This window comes from Lagenorhynchus albirostris, chromosome 7 (assembly GCF_949774975.1).
Source record: "Lagenorhynchus albirostris chromosome 7, mLagAlb1.1, whole genome shotgun sequence".
NCBI lineage: Eukaryota > Metazoa > Chordata > Mammalia > Artiodactyla > Delphinidae > Lagenorhynchus > Lagenorhynchus albirostris.
In genome coordinates, this window is record NC_083101.1 from 76,412,546 (window position 1) to 76,430,565 (window position 18,020).

General features: G+C 35.5%; 1 pseudogene; it reads right to left on the minus strand.

Annotated features, from left to right (window-relative positions):
• Window positions 1-16,848: 16,848 nt before the first annotated feature.
• LOC132522651 (BTB/POZ domain-containing adapter for CUL3-mediated RhoA degradation protein 3-like) lies at window positions 16,849-17,537 on the minus strand (annotated as a pseudogene).
• Window positions 17,538-18,020: the final 483 nt, after the last annotated feature.

The window sequence follows — 18,020 nt, forward strand, 5'->3', positions numbered from 1 at the left end:
CACAAGGAAAACATCTAATTAAGTCATATTTTATATAAAACACAAATAGCTTGCCACTATCCTTGGATTATATCTCTCAAGGCAATATTTATTTCATCAAAAGGAATTGATTTATAAAGGGTCAAATATAGGGACAATCTTCGGATGCATAAAGCTTTACTGACTCCTTTATTCTACCTAGATTCAACTTGCATGCACACAGTTACTCTTCCACAGTCAAAAGTCATCAAAGGCAGGATCATACAACCTGTCATTAATACTTTTGAGGTATAATTGACATATAATGTTATATTTGTTTCAGGTGTACAACTAATAATTTGATACTTGTATATATTGCAAAATGATAACAACAATGTCTAGTGAACATCCTTTCCCATACATAGTTACAATTTTTTTTCTTATGATAAGGACCTTTAAGACGTACAGATAGCCCTCCATATCCACAGGTTCCACATCTACAAATACTAATTGTACTATGGCCAATTGTACTATGCCATTTTATATGTATAAAGGACTTGAGCATTTGTGAATTCTGGTACCTGCAGGAGGTCCTGGAACAAATCCCTTGTGGTTACCAAGGGGTAACTGTACTCTCTTTCTTAGCAACTTTCAAGTATGTAATGCAGTACTATTAATTACAGTCATCATGCTGTAAATTAATGGTTTTTTAACTAGAAGTTTCTACCTTTTATTCACCTTCACCCATTTCTCTCACCTCCCAACCTCTGCCTCTGGTAACCACCAATCTGTTCTTTGTGTCTGTGAGCTTGGTTTTTGTTTGTTTGTTTTAGATTCCACATTTAAGTGAGATCATACGAAATTCGTCATTCTCTTTCGGACTTATTTCACGAAACATAATACCCTCGAGGTTCATCCATATTGTTGCAAATGGCAAGATTTCATTCTTTTTTATGGCTAAACATTTCAGTGTGTGTGTGTGTGTGTGTGTGTGTGTGTATTGCATTTTCATCATCCAGTCATCCATTGATGGACACGTAGGTTATTTCCATGCCTTGGCTATTGTAAATAATGTCACAATGTACATGGGGGTGCATATATCGTTAGGAGTTAGTGTTTTCATTTTCTTAGAATAAACATTCAGAAGTAGAATTGCTTGGTCACATGATATTTCTATTTTAAATTTTTTGAGGAATCTCCAAACTATTTTCCATAGTGGCTGGACCAATTTACATCCCCACCAACATTACAAAACTGTTCCCTTTTCTCCATATCTTCGCCAAAATTTATTTCTCATCTTTTTGATAATGGCTATTCTGATAGGTGTGAGGTGCTATCACTGTGGTTTTGATTTGCACTTCCCCAGTGATAAGTGATGTTGAGCATCTTTCAATGTATCTTTTGGTCATACATATGTCTTCTTTAGAAAAAGTTTGTTCAGATCTTCTGTCCATTTATTAATCAGATTGTTTTTTTGTTTGTTTTTGCTATTAAGTTGTATGAGTTCTCTATATATTTTGGTTATTAACCCCTTATTATATTACTGGCAAATATTTTCTCCCATTCCATAGGTTGTCTTTCCGTTTTGTTGATGCTTTCCTTCACTGTGCAGAAGCTTTTTAGTTTGATGTAGTCCCACTTATTTATTTTTGCTTTTGTTGCCTTTGCTTTTGCAGTCAGATCCAAAAAATCATCACCAAAACTATGAAGGAGCTTACTACTTATGTTTTCTTCTAGGAGTTTTATGGTTTCAGGTCTAACATTCAAGTCTTTAATCCATTTTGAGATAATTTTTTTGTGTATGATATAAGATAGTAGTATAGTTTCATTCTTTACACATGGCTGTTCAGTTTTCCCAACACCGTTTATTGAAGAGACAGTCCTTTCATTTCCCCACTGCATAGTCTTGGCTCCTTTGCTGCAAATTAATTGACCATATATGCATGGGTTTATTTCTGGACTCTATATCCTGTTCCATTAACTATGAGTCTATTTTTATGCCAATACCATACTGCTTTGATTGTTATAGCTTTGCAATATATATGTAGTATATAGCTTTATAATATAGTCAAAAGTCATCAAAGGCAGGGTCATACAAACTGCCATTATTTTTTTTTAAGTCTAACGTCCTAAGGCACAAAGCAACAGGTATGATAACCTCAAATGGTTATGATTATACATCAGCTGACCTTCAGCCAAATTCAAAATTGAAGGCTTTAAGGGAGAATGAAGGTATCTTTCTACCAGTGTTCTTGAAGACCAAAACGTTCTGTGATTCATCCTTCTCTGTGGAGGTCTCTCTGATAGTAACTTCCATCCAACAGCTTCCTGAGAACTGCTCTGCATAACTTATCCCTAATACTTAGTGCAATAATTGAATTCTAATAACCTCTACAAGAAAAATATATTACCTTTATTCAAGGAACCCAAGACACTCAATATAACACTGTCCTTTGGAGTTTATGATTTGAGATGTCCTTGAAAGTAAGGTTACGTGATAAAGATGCTATTTTACTAAGTAAACTAAACCTCCTTGTCAATGATTCAAGACAAAGTCATTGTATTTGATCTTATTCTGCATATTCCACAGCTTTCATATCCTAAAAGTGTATTCCATATCAATTTTTTTCAATATTTGCTGGTAAAATAATTGCAGGAATTTATTTTCCTGTTCTGAAGAACTAACTGAATAGATTATGTTTCAAGTAAAGAATAATGACACAGTAAAAGCTGAACAATCTTAATTAAGCTTAATGAAATCAAGGCAACTCAGAAAAAAATCCAGATTATTGACCTATAAATGGAATTTCCTTCAGATTTACTCTTTATTATCCACCAAATGAAATTCTTTACATGTATACACTAATTCTACCCCATCTTGGAAATCAATTGAAATTCACAAGAAGGACCTTTATACCAAGATTCTAGAAGTCCACTAAGGGAACTTTATAGTACAGCTGTGCTACCTCAAAATTTGATTCAAACACACTCCAAACACTACAATTAAGTTTCTAATTACACAAGACTTGAATTTCACAAGAATTTGCCAACATTCATCCCCAAATATACTGCAGAAACATGTCTATTTCCCTGAACACTATAATGTGAAAGGTCATAGGCCCTATGCACTTGAAACTTTTTCTCACATTATTGTTTTCTGTTAGGAGCTAACATGATGTATAAGCTAGTTTTACAGCCAGAAATAATTATGGCAGAGGTATATTTTTGGATATTTTATTATTTGTTTTTCTCAAGTATAATAAGCAATTCCTACCTATATTCTGGGAATGAGAAAATAGATGAACCATTTACTTGACAAATAAAATATGAAAATAAAGACTAGACTGCAAACCTTTATAAATATCCACTTTTTGATGTTAAAGTATTACATCAACAGCCAATGATTTTTCATGAATAGAACAAAATGAGAAATGCACATAATAGAAGAATTTTTTAAAATGAAGATTCAATTTAGAAGAGAAGTAGTCAGCTATTTCCCCCAAATTGCTAATTTCTTAAAATCACTATTGACATAAAAATTAAAAAGATAATCTTCACAGACTAAAAGCCCCTTTGATTGACTGACAGATAATGAAAATCTGATCTTTATATAAAAATCACAGGCAGACAGAATGTAATGTAACTTTCACTACAGACTTTTAAGCCTGAACTATGGTCACAAAGTGAAAAATGAATATGTGCTTGTGAGTGAGTGTGGTATGTGTGTGTGAGAGAGAGGAAGAGAAAGAGAGACAGGGAGAGAAGAGAGAGAGAGAGACTGAGGCTCACTATGGGTATGCTTTATGGGACAGACCTACCCCCAGTAATTATATGCTAAACTTAACTTGCACAATAATGTGAATTCCAAAAACAACTTTAGGTCTGAGAAAAGGTACATAATTTTCATCAAATTCTAAATGGAACTTGTGACTTATCCAAATGGCTAGAAACCACTTTACATCTCAGTCTTTTGTTTCTATACATTGAGAAACAAGTTTCTATACACAAGTTACAGTGTGTCAGCACATGCCCTAAGGGAGTCACTGCTCTTTGCAGACTCAAATCTAATGCTGACTATGGCATGTTTTGTGTTCAACAGTGGCTGCTGCTTGTGTGTGGTTTTTGGTTCCTAGTTATTGAACCAATGAATGTGTACATTTTATCAAAGCTAATGGTGCAGTGAAAAACTGGATGAAAGTACACATTCTTGGGAAATCACCTTGAAGAGAACCCAACCTTTTATGCATTATTTTTTTCCTACTCAGTTGACTATCCCAGACCTATTCACTGCAACCCTACATAGGCAGATATTGAGTTTTTAGGAGATGGTAACATGAATTCTACAAACATTCCCTAAGAAAGGTCTGAAATAACTCCAAACTAGGAGTCATAACACCTGAATTCAAATCCCAGCTTGATCTCTATGTATTTGAGGAACATAAGGCAATGTGTTTAACATCCTGGGCTTCTCATCCCCACCACGCACACACAAAATGGTAACTATGGGAAGTGATGACTACCTTATTTTGGTAATCTTTTCACAATATATGCATGTATTAACTCATCACTTTGTATGCCTTAAACTTACACAATATTATATATCAATTACATCTCAATAATCTAGAGAAAAATACAATAAAAATGAAGCACAAAGTCTTTTTAAATGATATTTCAAGACCACCCAATATAACAAAGAAGTTGAGTCCTAAAACTTTTCCAATATTTTTGGACTGTAAAATATTTTCATAATTAAACCTTGCACATAAAGAACATCATTTAAAAAAAAAGATAAACTGGGTGTAATATTCATTTATTCCTCAAAGTAAAATAGAACCAATAAATGCCAAGTAACACAGGGCAATATGGAGACAATGATTATCAATTTTTCCTTTTGAGGAATTCATTGTCTAATTGGAGTGACAAACTTGTGAACAGATTTTCACCCAGCTGCTATGGGAACACAAAGAAAATGGCAGCTAATTTTGAATGGAGAACCTGATTAAGGCTTTACAGAGAAGGTGACAATAGCCTATGGAAGAAACAAAGGTTTTCTTCTGGTGAAGAGGAGGGAAAGGAATTCCTGGCATTAGAAACAGCAGACAAAGGGGCAGAAAGGTACCTTAGGGTCTGCTCTACATTCAGGAGATGGTAAGAACTTTGACTCTTAGTGGAAAGTAATGATGCAAGAGGGGGCTTATAAAGTTAATCTACACACAATTGAGGAGCAATTGGTTCCAAGCTACGGGTTTTGAACCACATCCTAAAAGAAGTGTGTCCAAAGCATACGGACTGATTCTCGAATGGCTCTAGGTTGGTGTACAGAGCTGGGGGTTGGGGGCGGTCAGGGTGGTAGCGAATTCAGATTCTGCTTTTGGGCAAAAGCATCTCAGCAGCTCTCATACATTCCAGAGTCTGGCTTAGGAATGGGATTAAATTTATCTAATTAATCTTTGCCTGTAGGTGATTCTTTAATTCCAGAGTATGAGTATTGTACACTGCCTTTATATTTAGAGATTAAACATCACTTGATGTTATTATAGAAACTTCTTTTATACTATCTTTTTCTGTTGATTTTGTACTGCATAATTATTGGTCACAAATAAGACTTTCCTCCCAAAGTCCAATTTATAAGCAGTATTGGTGACTAGGAAAAACAATTTCCTTGCTTTTAAATGAGTGCGTGTTCCTAACTGAAAAAGAAACCATTTTAACTTGAATTAGAAGAATGTCCTTTTGTTATCAGACATTATAGTTATAAATTCCGTGAAAACCAACTACTCCACTCGAAGTGCAAAGATCAATCTTTGTCTTCCTTAGGCTTCTTGGTGAATGCTAATTAACACTCCTCAGTATAACCTTAACTCTGACTTGCCGGTTCTCCCTGAAGGTCAACAAGCTATTTTAGGAAAAATATGTACAAATCCATACTTTGTTTAAATGCAGACATAGCCTATGTTTAAAAAGTGAGTATAATAGGTTAAGTTGAGATCTCCAGTGTGGCTTGGAGATTAAGACGTTGTTTGTTTCCCAGTTATGGTATTACTTCTAAATAATACCATCTGAAAATGACATCACATAACTGCACAGTAAAAAGAATACATTTAAGATAAGATGGAACAAAGTTAGTGGGATTTATTTTATTACGGTGCATTTATTGGTAAGTCAATGTTTAAATAATAAAAGCTCCTCTCAACAGTTCCCACAGTATTTAGGGGCTTCAATTTGATTATCCATCCTTTATAGATGCACCACATTAAGTCAAGGGCCTGGACAAGGTTAGAACCCTGAGAATTAGCATCATCTATTGTGAGTCTTCTTATTCCTGACTCCTGGCCTCTACTTGATGCTTTTATCATTGGCCCTACTCCCTTAGCCCCTGAGAAAAATAGGTATTTCACTGGAGGGGTTTAAGAAGACATATTTTTGAGTGAAGAGTAATGATGTAAAACTATACCCATTTTCTGTTAGTGTTAATGAAACCATATTGGCCATTAATCACGGACAAAACAACACTCTGCTGTTGGTCGTCTACTATACTAAGCTGTGAACCTATGAAAGGAAATTTGTGAGAATAAGTAGTAAATAACATCTACGAGTCACACTTGCGAGGTACGATTGGAAACAAAGTTTGGAAAACAGTCCGGAGATTTTTAACAACTGTGTTATTTTGCCCAAGCTATTATATAATCTCCCCAAGTCACTGGGTTAATATATTTTAATAAATCAAGCAATAACAAAAACCACAAAGGCTGCTGAAGTGAGAGGCAATATATTTCAAGAACATTAGTGGGCCTAGTTCTTCACTGTTGACTATCCTCTCGGCCCATTTCAATGTGAAGATTTTGCTGAACTGTACTGGATTCCCCAATATTCTTTTTTCCAAAAATAATGGTGAATTGGTTTAGGGGAGAAGAGGAGAATGGTATGGTAGGAGATGAAGAGTCAAAAAATTCCAAGCATACTAGATATCACTCTGTCTTCTAAGCCGGAGAGGGAAGTGCTAGAGCACATTATAAATATGACCATGAATCACCCAAAAGTCACTTCTGTGAAGCTGGGCAGGCAGTCAACACTACTCAGATTCACTTGAGGTTTGTAGAGCTGGTCTTGGCTTTCATAAGATAGATAAACACGTGAAAATCCATGGTCTGGTTGCCATCGCAAAAGAAGCGGTACAGATGGGGGTATGTCTTTGAACCACAAGGAACAGAATCATTCATCAAACCTTGTTTCTTTGCTTTCATGAACCTAGTAATTAGGGAGAGGGGTTTCAGAGCGGGTGGAACATTGTGCACTAGCTGAGAATTCAATTCTTCAAAATATCTTAGGACAGCAAAGGGTTAAATCCAACAAGTAATGTTTCTGAACATTACTTTTAGTGTTACCATCTGTGAGGAACAGCCACTCTTTTTATAATTATCCTCCAAGTCACAAATAAAAAAGCCATAAAATAAACCCTTACTACAATGTTAGCAAAGCCTTAAAAGTTACTTCAGTAATGTCTCCATGTTTTTTAAATGTACGCAATCCTTTTATACCAATTGCCATTGGCTATGACAACCTCCCCCCTGCCACACACACACACACACGGAATAGATACCCTACACATCAGAGATCTCTATAGAAGGACCATGCTGGTAAGTCTATTTTAGCTCTTGACCACTTGCTGTTTTTGGTATAAAATCTCTGCTATCATGGGAAAATAGTGACACGTTAACTGAAGAAAGAGAATGTTGTGTGGTTCTACTGCCGGCTGAAACCATGGAAGTGCCCAGCGTGTTTAAGGTCAAGAATGCCCAGCACTTTGACATTCAAACAGTCCTTTATGGGAGGATACAGGAAAAGATATCTCTATTATATTTTGATGATCAACATTCAGCAAGCTCCGGGCAGTAAGAAAGGAAAACAATTTGGGAATTCAAGAAGCAAGCTGAGCGATGACTCACTTTGACACTCCAAATACTGGTATTTTTCTCTCGGCAGCAGTGCTTAAGGATGCTCCTGGAGTGACATTTTAACCTTTTATAAGGTAAACATTCTTTTCCTCTTAAACAAAATAAATTTCTGCTGCCCCTTAGACACCCTAAATAGATGAAGAAGTCAATTCAGTTGCTGGATTGGGAGACAGAAATGGCAGCAACATAGCTCCTCTGTGCTTAAGTATTGAAGGCTGTGCCATGTGACTAGTAAGGCAGTAAGAAGAGGGAGGGAACTTGGACGGCTGGCATTTGCGGATAAGTTCTTACAACGAATGTTAGTTGTTTTGCCACTTGGAACCTTCTACCCAACAGATATATTCCTGAAGTTTCCTTGAGGGAGGAAATATTCTCTGCGTACGTGTGTGTTTGTTCACCAAGGACTGACGCTCTCACCACTTAATTTCACATGGGAGTCAAACCCACCTCCTAAAGGTACAAATTTTAAAGGAGAAACTTGAATGCCTGTGGGTACACAACATCTGATTGCAGTGTTTTTGCCTTTTTTCTTTAAAAAATTTTAAAGATCAAGTGACTCACAATGTAAAAAGGAAAATCCAAAAAGCCTCAACCGAAGATTCATGCCAATAGCACAGTAAATGAAATCATACACATATTGAAAGCAACATACAGCTGGACTTCAAAGGAAAGTTTATCTATGATCATTCTAATGCATGTCAATTATTAGCTATGTCAATTCTCATACCGTTGCATTGTATGTCACAGGGAGTTCTGTGAATAGATGCTAATAATAATAGATGTTAATAATGTAAACACAAACATAAAATTAAAAATATGTACGTCTATTCTGCCAGCTAAGACACAGAGGTTTCCTATAACTTCAAGGGCAGTTTTCCTTCTGGTGGTAACACTTTAAAAGTATTCGCTTATTTAATGTTATTTCTGGAAGTCAGTTTTCATAATCCATGTTTATTTAATTTTTAACAAGTACTCATTGTAAGTGTGTCCTCATCACTGTGCTACTTTTCACTACTTTATGCTAATTTTGCTTTATAATCTTTCAGTTACACAATTGTAAATACACTGAATATTATCTTCATGTTGTCCCTACTACGTGGGTTGCCAGATATGCCTATCCTCTCTCTCCCCCAACCCCTATATATATATACCTGAAATGTTCTGTATTTAATGATTTTTTCCTGTGCTCTTTAGGGAGCTTGTCAGGGTACCCAAAACGGCCTACATTCAGCTTTTCATTAAATAATTTTAAAATATAAAAGATATTTCAAAGTATCTTTAGTGGTGCTTAAATGACAAATGACAACACTACCTGAGAATTATATCTCCACAACTGAAGATCTGAACAACTCCTATAGTTTGAGAGAAGATCAAAAGAGAAGCTTGCAAACAACAAGTACATATTTTTCATATTGAAGAATAAAAACACCACTGTTTGCCCAAAGTGTCTAGTCAGAGATAACTCCTGGTCAGCTCTCACGTGCTGAGAAACTCAGCCAATCAGGCGAGCCTCCTGTCGCTCATGCTTCTAAAAGCCAGCCGTCAATAGGACTTTACTCCAGTGATCACAGCAAGGCAGCTAAGATCCACCATGCCCTGAGCATTCCAGCTTCTGACAGACTCCCAGCCCCTGAGCGCCAGGTTTCCAAAATATTTACATAAAATCAATTGGGCATCATTACAGGAGACCGTGCCTTATGAAGATAGGTCTCCTTTGCAGTCAATGAGGAGTCTGCAACAGCTATCAAGTTCAATTATTATTAGTCCACAGCTCTTTCAATGATTCACCTATGTTTATGGTTAGTTTTGAATTGGACATGAGTTACAGGCAAAATGACACACTGACATGAGATTATCATATTCAATCCTTCAATTCTGGTAGTTGTTGCTATCAACAAATTTTTAGTTGTGTATATATAAACACAACACAAACCTTGTCAACATTCAAGCATAAATTTTGTGATGAATATTTTAAACACTGGACAATTATTTAAATGAAGAAAAAGAATTTAAATTTGTGCAGGATACAACTGTTTAGTCAATATAAACAAAAGATGGAAAGTGAGATATAAGTCAGCATATAATACAGCTAAGCAGAAGAGATGATTTCCTCAACTAGTACTGAAGAAAAGCAATTAATAAAATTCAGAAGTAACGTTATAACAGAAGTTGTTATAACGTTATAACAGAAGCAGAAGTTGTAATGGCTGTCTGCTATGTATACCACCAGTTTTACAGCTAAAAAGGCTGCACATACTTCTACCAGAAGCATTTTCTGATTCCGAAACTGCAAGCAAATTTTCAAGTGTCAAAAGGAAATCTACAAAAATAAAAAATGCAACAGTTCCATTCACTTTTACAGAAATTATCAAAGATATAAATGCCTCACCTTTTTATGTTATAGCCATGGATACAAGTTACCACAAGGTAGGAAAAAAAATTCCCCTTTGCTTGTGCAATATTTTTCTCCTGAAAAAGCCTTGCTTATAAGGCTATTCCAAGGAAAAACCTTCCACGTAAGACTTCAGGAACAATAGTAAATTTTTTGCAGAGACTCTTTTATTGAATTAGAAGTTAATAAGAAAAAAATGTACACCTTTTGGTGGATATAATCCAAATTGAAATTTGCTGGGTATTTATGTAAAGGTGCAGACAATGTTTATTCAAAGGTGAAACAAAATATGAATAATTTTGTGGAAGACGTTGGCTGTCCTTCTCATGTTCTGTGTTATACTGCTGAAACAGTATTGATGTTCTTCCTATTGACATTGAACTAACTGTGATGAAATTTTTCTCTTCATCATTTATTCTGTTCAATTGCTCAAAGGGAGCAATTAAAGGATTTTTGTGATTTTGTTTATATTCAGTATTCTTCAATTCCCACATTCAAAAACCTGTTGGGTCCCTTTAACAGATGCAGTTGGGGACATCTCCATTTATTTGAAGCACTAAAATCATACTTTAATTCTGAAGAAAAGAGCCTCCCAAATTCTTGTTAAGATTTTTAATAATCCATTGAGTGAAGCCTACTTATTTCTTGTTCATAGTTCTCAATATCTCTTTAGTAAATTGAAAGAAAATCACTGTTATCAATGTATTGTTGCTTAAAAGAACTTGTTGAATGCATTAAAGAAAGAACTAATAAAAATGTATTCCTTAAAGTATCAGGGGTGTTATTAAAATGGACACTATGACTTATGAACAGGAAAGATTCAACTCATAATGAATAATTATCATGGCCCTTGCCATGATTTTTGTTTGGATTAGATTTCATCCTCTGAAGAATTTAATTTTTTACATGTGCGTTATTAAATAATCACCAGTATGAGAACATGTGGACTCATGAAATGAAGAGGAAGGAAATGAGAACTCATGACAATGCTGTTTTTTGTTACTGGAGCACATTTTTAAAAGCCATCGATCACTACATACGGAGGAACACTGGAAAAGCAAGTTATGTCTTGAAGATGGTATTTCGTGTTTCAAAACATCAAATCTGAAGAACAATTCTCAGAGTTGTTAACTTTATGCAAACAGATATTCAGTCTACTGGCTCATAATATTAATGTTTTCTCATGAATGAATGTTCAATGGACAAAATAAATAAGTTGCATGTGACCACTATCGAGCTACGTTACAATGTAAATAGAAGGTTGACTGTAACTGCAAGAATTTTTTTAAGCAAATTGTGCAAAATATGGAACTGTTAAGAAGAGCCAGATCTCAGGGAAATGGTATTACAAAAAGGTATGCAATTTAGATACACAGCTAAACAACAAATGGTGTTTTTAATAGAAATATATCCCATACAAGATTTTTAAATCTCTGTGTATATATACACAGGCAAATTAGAAATAATTCTAATTTAACTGGGTATCCTGTATCCTAGTTGCTAAATCTGGCAACCCCAGCTGGGGAGTGTGACCAACTAGGAAACATTTTAATGTTGTTTCTTGGATTGGGTTTCACAGGTTGAGAGCATGGTATAATTCAAATCTCAGGACTCCATGAGAGAAGAGCTATTGATACTAATTATTAAGGAAGATTATTCATTTTAAGAATATTAATTTTTTCCACCAAGTTCCAAGAGAGATAGACAGCTTTTTTGGTTTGTTCATTTGGTAAGCATTCCTATCAGTTGAAGATTGTCATTTTTGAGTACCTGACTTAATGTGTGTGTGTGGGGACGGGAGGGGTCTCAGCTTCAGATCATACACTTGTCAAGTTCAAGTCCTATTCCGTAGTGGAGTTGATACCAGTGAAGCTTGGAAGTTTCTGGGTTAGACACACTTCTAAGGCAGCTTTGGCTTCTGAGTAGATTTTCAACTTTTATTGTATTATTTACCTTTTGTGAGGATTTTTGTTGTGGTGGTGGTTCTGGAGGACTTCCTTTACATTCTTGTGAACTCAGTAATGCTTTTCAAAGTTTGTTGGCTCTAATTTACCCAGCATTTAGGTGTTTTGTGGTAGGAGAGGGTTTGAATTTCAGAATATCTGATCTTGTTAAACTGCAGCCATTGACATTTTATAAAGTCCATTTCTAAACACTGAATTAAAATTGAGCTTCCTAGTAAATTTTAAAACACATCTCCTGTGAAACACTTTTGGAGATTTCTTGTAATTTTAAAATTGATTTTAATATTTCTCAGAGTAAGGCATGAACATTCCTTTAGAAGTCGTGTTAAGGAGTCAATAAGTTCTATAAGTCTTAAAAAGAGCCATCTCTTAACCGCACGTCCTCTCTTCCACATGCCCTGCCTCACGGAAACAAACATTTTACCCTTTCTATTGGTCCTGTGCCATTCATTTATTCATAATATACCACGTGATCCAACAGAACTGTGCTCCATTAAGGTGAGAATTGGATCTTCCACTTACATTAGCATCTTTCCTATCTTTTGTAGAGTTTGACTTGCTTGGAGGGATGGGTATCCATAATTATTAACAACTACTAATTATATTCTCTGCTTCAGGCACAATCTCTATTGCTTCTATTAGACTGCATGTTTCCTCAGCAGATCAAGAATTCAGTTAATTTTGAGGCCAGATTATGCAATAATTTCATGGTCTTCTACTTCCTAGTCAAGAAGAAGAATGATAGTAAAGCTTGCTTATTGAGCACCTACTATGTGCTCAGCTCAGAAATGCTTTCTAAATATCACTACTAATCCCCACGCACAACAGCCTTACAGAGAAGGTATTTTATGCTTGTTTGGTAAATGAGGATGCTCTGGTTATGTGTAGTAGTCATTTCTTTATGTTTCTTCCCAGGTCATGATGATATTTTTAACTGCCCTCTCACTCCCTTTGGGTGGTCCTCTTTTGTCCTCCAAATATGTTTTACAAAATAGGCCAAATCGTTCTGGAGACGTAGAAGGATAAAACAGATACACCACCATAGTTGCCTGAATTTCTAAATTTCTAGTGTCTTTTCATTTATTGGTAAGAGGTCTCACTACTGCTGTGGGGTTCCATAAGGTACCCTGAATCTTGACAACTTCTCTTACAAGCTATGCCTTGAAAGGAATGTATACCTTTTAATCAAAAACTAATATTAACTTGCTCAGGATCATATGACCAGGAAGTAATAGGGTCAGGATTTAAGCCCAGTTCTCTGTGACTCCAAAGCCAGTGTTGTACCATTGTAATATATATTCACTTCAAGGTGCTGCAACTCAAATTCCTAAAATTCACATATTTGATCCCAATGAAAGCTACATTTTTTAAAGTATATTAAAAAAGTTAACCAGCTGCTAACATAACTTTCAAATTTCTGGAAAGAAATTTAAATTTTCGGAGAATATGAATCACCACAGATAGCCTGTTTAAATGCCTACTAGCATGGTTGATGTTAACAATGAACTCTAAAATTTTAATGTTAAAAAAAATAGGTAGTAAAATCAACATGGTAGATGTATCGAATTAGAAAGCACAAAAATACCCATGTTACAGTATTACACTGATGGCATCTGTAGGTAGAAGTGAAATTGTGTTTGTGGGTGTCTGTAAAAAAAGTAAAATCAATTTCAGAGTCTAAACTACAGCTTATTTAAAGGAAACATATATTGAAAAGACATTTAAGGTGATCTCTAGATAAGTGCACAATTGTTTTTCTGTTCTCTTGCTAAATAATGAACTATTTATAATTAACCAACTCATATTTAACCTAAGTATGTAGCTTAGATTTTATTTCTCCAAAATTATCATCAATCACGGTTCATTACCTTTAAATCTTCACATTTGATTCAAAGCTTCTTTCTTTCTTTAATCCTCCACTAACTCAAACTGCTTACAAATACATTTTACAAGAAATCCATACTAAAGGAATGACAACCAGCTTATTTAAAGGAAACATATATTGAAAAGACATTTAAGGTGATCTCTAGATAAGTGCACAATTGTTTTTCTGTTCTCTTGCTAAATAATGAACTATTTATAATTAACCAACTCATATTTAACCTAAGTATGTAGCTTAGATTTTATTTCTCCAAAATTATCATCAATCACGGTTCATTACCTTTAAATCTTCACATTTGATTCAAAGCTTCTTTCTTTCTTTAATCCTCCACTAACTCAAACTGCTTACAAATACATTTTACAAGAAATCCATACTAAAGGAATGACAACTTGTACTTTTCATTTGTGCTTAAGCTTGCCTTGTTCTGTAACTGCTATTTTGAAGTAATGGTTATACATTCTCAGTTATCTGATACAGAGAGGACTTGTTTACAAAGTACAGAAGAACAGTGTACAAGATACACCCTTTCACAACTGTGTAATTACACCAACCAAAGCTTAAGTTAATGAGTTTCCTAAATGGCTTAGGAAGAGAGATCACAGTATGAAAAGCATGGTTTGAAAGGGATGGAGATTATCCAGTCCATCAGAGCTCCATCTCAACTATTCCAGAAAGATAGTTTTACACCCTATTTTCAAAAACTGTCCAAGAAAAAGATTCCAAGTTAAAATGTGTATGAACAAATAATCCCCCAAATGATTCTATTACTGATTTTTCATGTGTGAAATGGCACTGGAGAGGTGGCTTATGAATCTGAAATGACATTTGAGCCAGTTATTTTCTTGAAAATGTATGGTTTCATGTGAAGTGTCCCTATTAAGAAATTCTAAGGGTAAAGTCACAGAGCCATTGCCTGAAAACTTGCTTAACCCCATCAAGATTAGAATGCATATTCGTAAGCGTTCAGTCACTATTGGTTCTCGGAAATCAATCACCCCACTGCTAATCTGCCGATACTCACTTGGTCTCAGGTTTCATATTTATCAATTAGAACAGGTGAGGAAAATTCCCAATGTTATGGAAAAGTGGATATTAAGTGAATGCCACCCAATATTAAGGAGATGTGCCAATTTTGAGAAAGAAATACAAAATATCACTCTTCACTGTTTTCCTAGAGTGTATGTTGAACACAGCCTTTTCAATCTAATGCCCATCTTTCCCTCATCCCACCTCCATATTGTGGGTGTTTATCTGGATAGCTTTCTGGATAGCTTTACTTAGGAAATTGCTTTACTAAGATGATGTTTTCCTCTTCCCAACATTGCAAATGTTTGTGTCTGGACACCAAGAAACCTTTTTCCAGCCTGGCCATTCTATTAATATTTAAAATGTAGTTAATGTCTCAGGGTTTAAAGAATCAGTTTCAGTCTGTATTCTTTGCTCTATAATCTTCTACTTGATAGTGTCTGCAGCACTTGTCACACTAAATACCAACAGTGGGCATTCAGTAATTACTTGTTAGTTATGATAAATAAAACAAGCAAGATTTTATCCTCAGGGAAATAAGCAATACTTCATGTAGTATGAAGAGATGATGTACTACAATAATCTCATCTGTAAACTCTATTTCAAGGACCCAGAGGCTGAATTTACTGAATTACCAAAGGCTGATATAAGATAGGCAAGATTCCCCAGTATTATTGTGAACCGCACCCCTTGGAGGTGTGGAAGGCCATGCTTGGGGACAAATTTCATTTGTAAGCAAAGGGCAGAGCATCCACTGGCTTTGGTAAGTACAGCTTAATGAAGAAAAAGGATGAAAAATAAGAATATAAATCCTGTGATACAGCAGTTTGAGAGTCTCAAACTCCGATTTAATTCCTGGAATGCATTTTGTTCCTGGAATGGGAAAGCAATCAAAAATGCAAGAGTCATGAAAAGAGCCATTAGCAGTGCTGAACAGTCACTCAAACCTTGTATCTTAGGAACCCTAATGCCATCATAAAAGCCAATGGACATGTGGGAGTCTCTGCAAAAATCAGACCAAGAATTAATCAAGGCCACAAATGACTTTCACCTTAAACAATGCTGTGCATTGAAAGCAACACTAGAAACAGGGTTTTAGGAGTACAGGGCTCTTCTGCTTACACATCACTGATACGAGATGCAGCTATTTATCAAGAAGCCCAAATTCAAAACCACACAGTGGAAGAACTTTTGCCAAAACAAGAAGATATTGCATAGTCGTAGAAGCATAAGTTCCAAAAGCTAGTTTGTTGGGGCTTGAAAATTGTTAAACTATTTTGGATTTTTTAACAGCTCCTCAGTTAAGAACGAACAGATAGTTCCAAAAGGTAGTAAACACCATCAACAAAATACTGCACAGAAAAGGTCTTATATACAGCCTACATCCATTCACACTTTTTCCTCTGAAAACTGAAATACCCTGGCTCCAAGTATTCTCACTTGAAAAAAGAGAACTCAGATGGACTTATACATCAATGGGGAGATGTATTCACCTTGGGTAAAGACAGAACTAAAAGAAAAGTTTTATCAAGCAAACAAGGAAACTAGTAATATGGCTCATTTTAAAAGATGATTTCTAGACTCAGTGGAAAGGAAAGGTGCCCAGGAGCCTGCCAGGAGCGCAGCAGGGTGGCTGGGCGGTAGGGAGTACAGCTCAGGTCTGCTGCCAGTTCAGTGGTAGTGTTTAGCCCGGCGGCCAGGTGCGTGATATAAATACAAGCTATCCCCGTTCTCATCCTCCTCCAGATGGTGGAGTCTTTGGCTGCCCCACCTGTGGACTCTAGGAGTGCATAATTAAATCCCTGGCTATCCTAGACTTCAATGGGCAAAGTATTCAGTCTCTCTTCATAAGTCCAGGCTTAAGGGAATTCTACTTTGGTCTGTTTCTTCACAGTGGTGTAGAGGATGAACATATAACAAAACCAGCATCTTGTAGCCTTGATCCTAAAAGGATTAAGAGCAAAATTTGTCCTCAGTAACATCTTTTATGAATAGGACCTTCCACCAAAGCTCAGGGACAGGTTGTCAAAACAAGTTTTTCAACAAAGTGTTGTCAGATACGTAGGTATGTGAATAGTCGTTGCCACTTCTGTTATACAGAAATTGTACAACTAGCTTATTTGAAGTTGCTGTAAGTTTTCCTTCTTCTTTGGAAGCGGTGATATCAGAATCTTTGCAGCGAGGCTCGTTTTGTTTCATAGGCCTGCCTGGCACTTGTCTACGAGGCCCTGAACCTTGGCCTCTGTCAACAGCTTCTCCATTTCCTCGTGGCTCTCAGGCAATGAGACTGCTCCATCATAAAGGCAGTTGAGTATCTTACCTAAGTGATTCCTGCATTGTTTATTTGCATTATAGAGCATATTTCTTTTAGTGTCAAAGTATAATCTATATCTAATAGTGAATAGTATTTTTGCAAACTGTGCAAAAACAAATCCATCGATGAGTTCATTAGTCTTAAATAACTAGGTAACTGGTGTTTTAGATGCTTTGTGTCGTGTAAAAATCCTTGGTGACTTGGTAAATGCATGTTTAAAATGTTTTAATCACATCAGAAAAAAGTTGCTTGGTGTTTTTGTATGAATGGAGAACAGATTTTTTTGTTATTTTACACTATTTTAAATAACGAAATATCTGACACATTTGCAGAAGTAACTTAGATTTAAGTAATAAAGGAAGCTTATTGTTTAAGCTGTTTTCTCTTCTGTAAAGAACTATAGTAATCTTTCCCCTCTATCTGACAGGCTACAATTAGATGAATATGTTTATTGTTTATTCTATGATTAGTCCCCAAAGCATTTGCTTTAATTATATAAAAATATAATTTTTATATAATTAATTATATA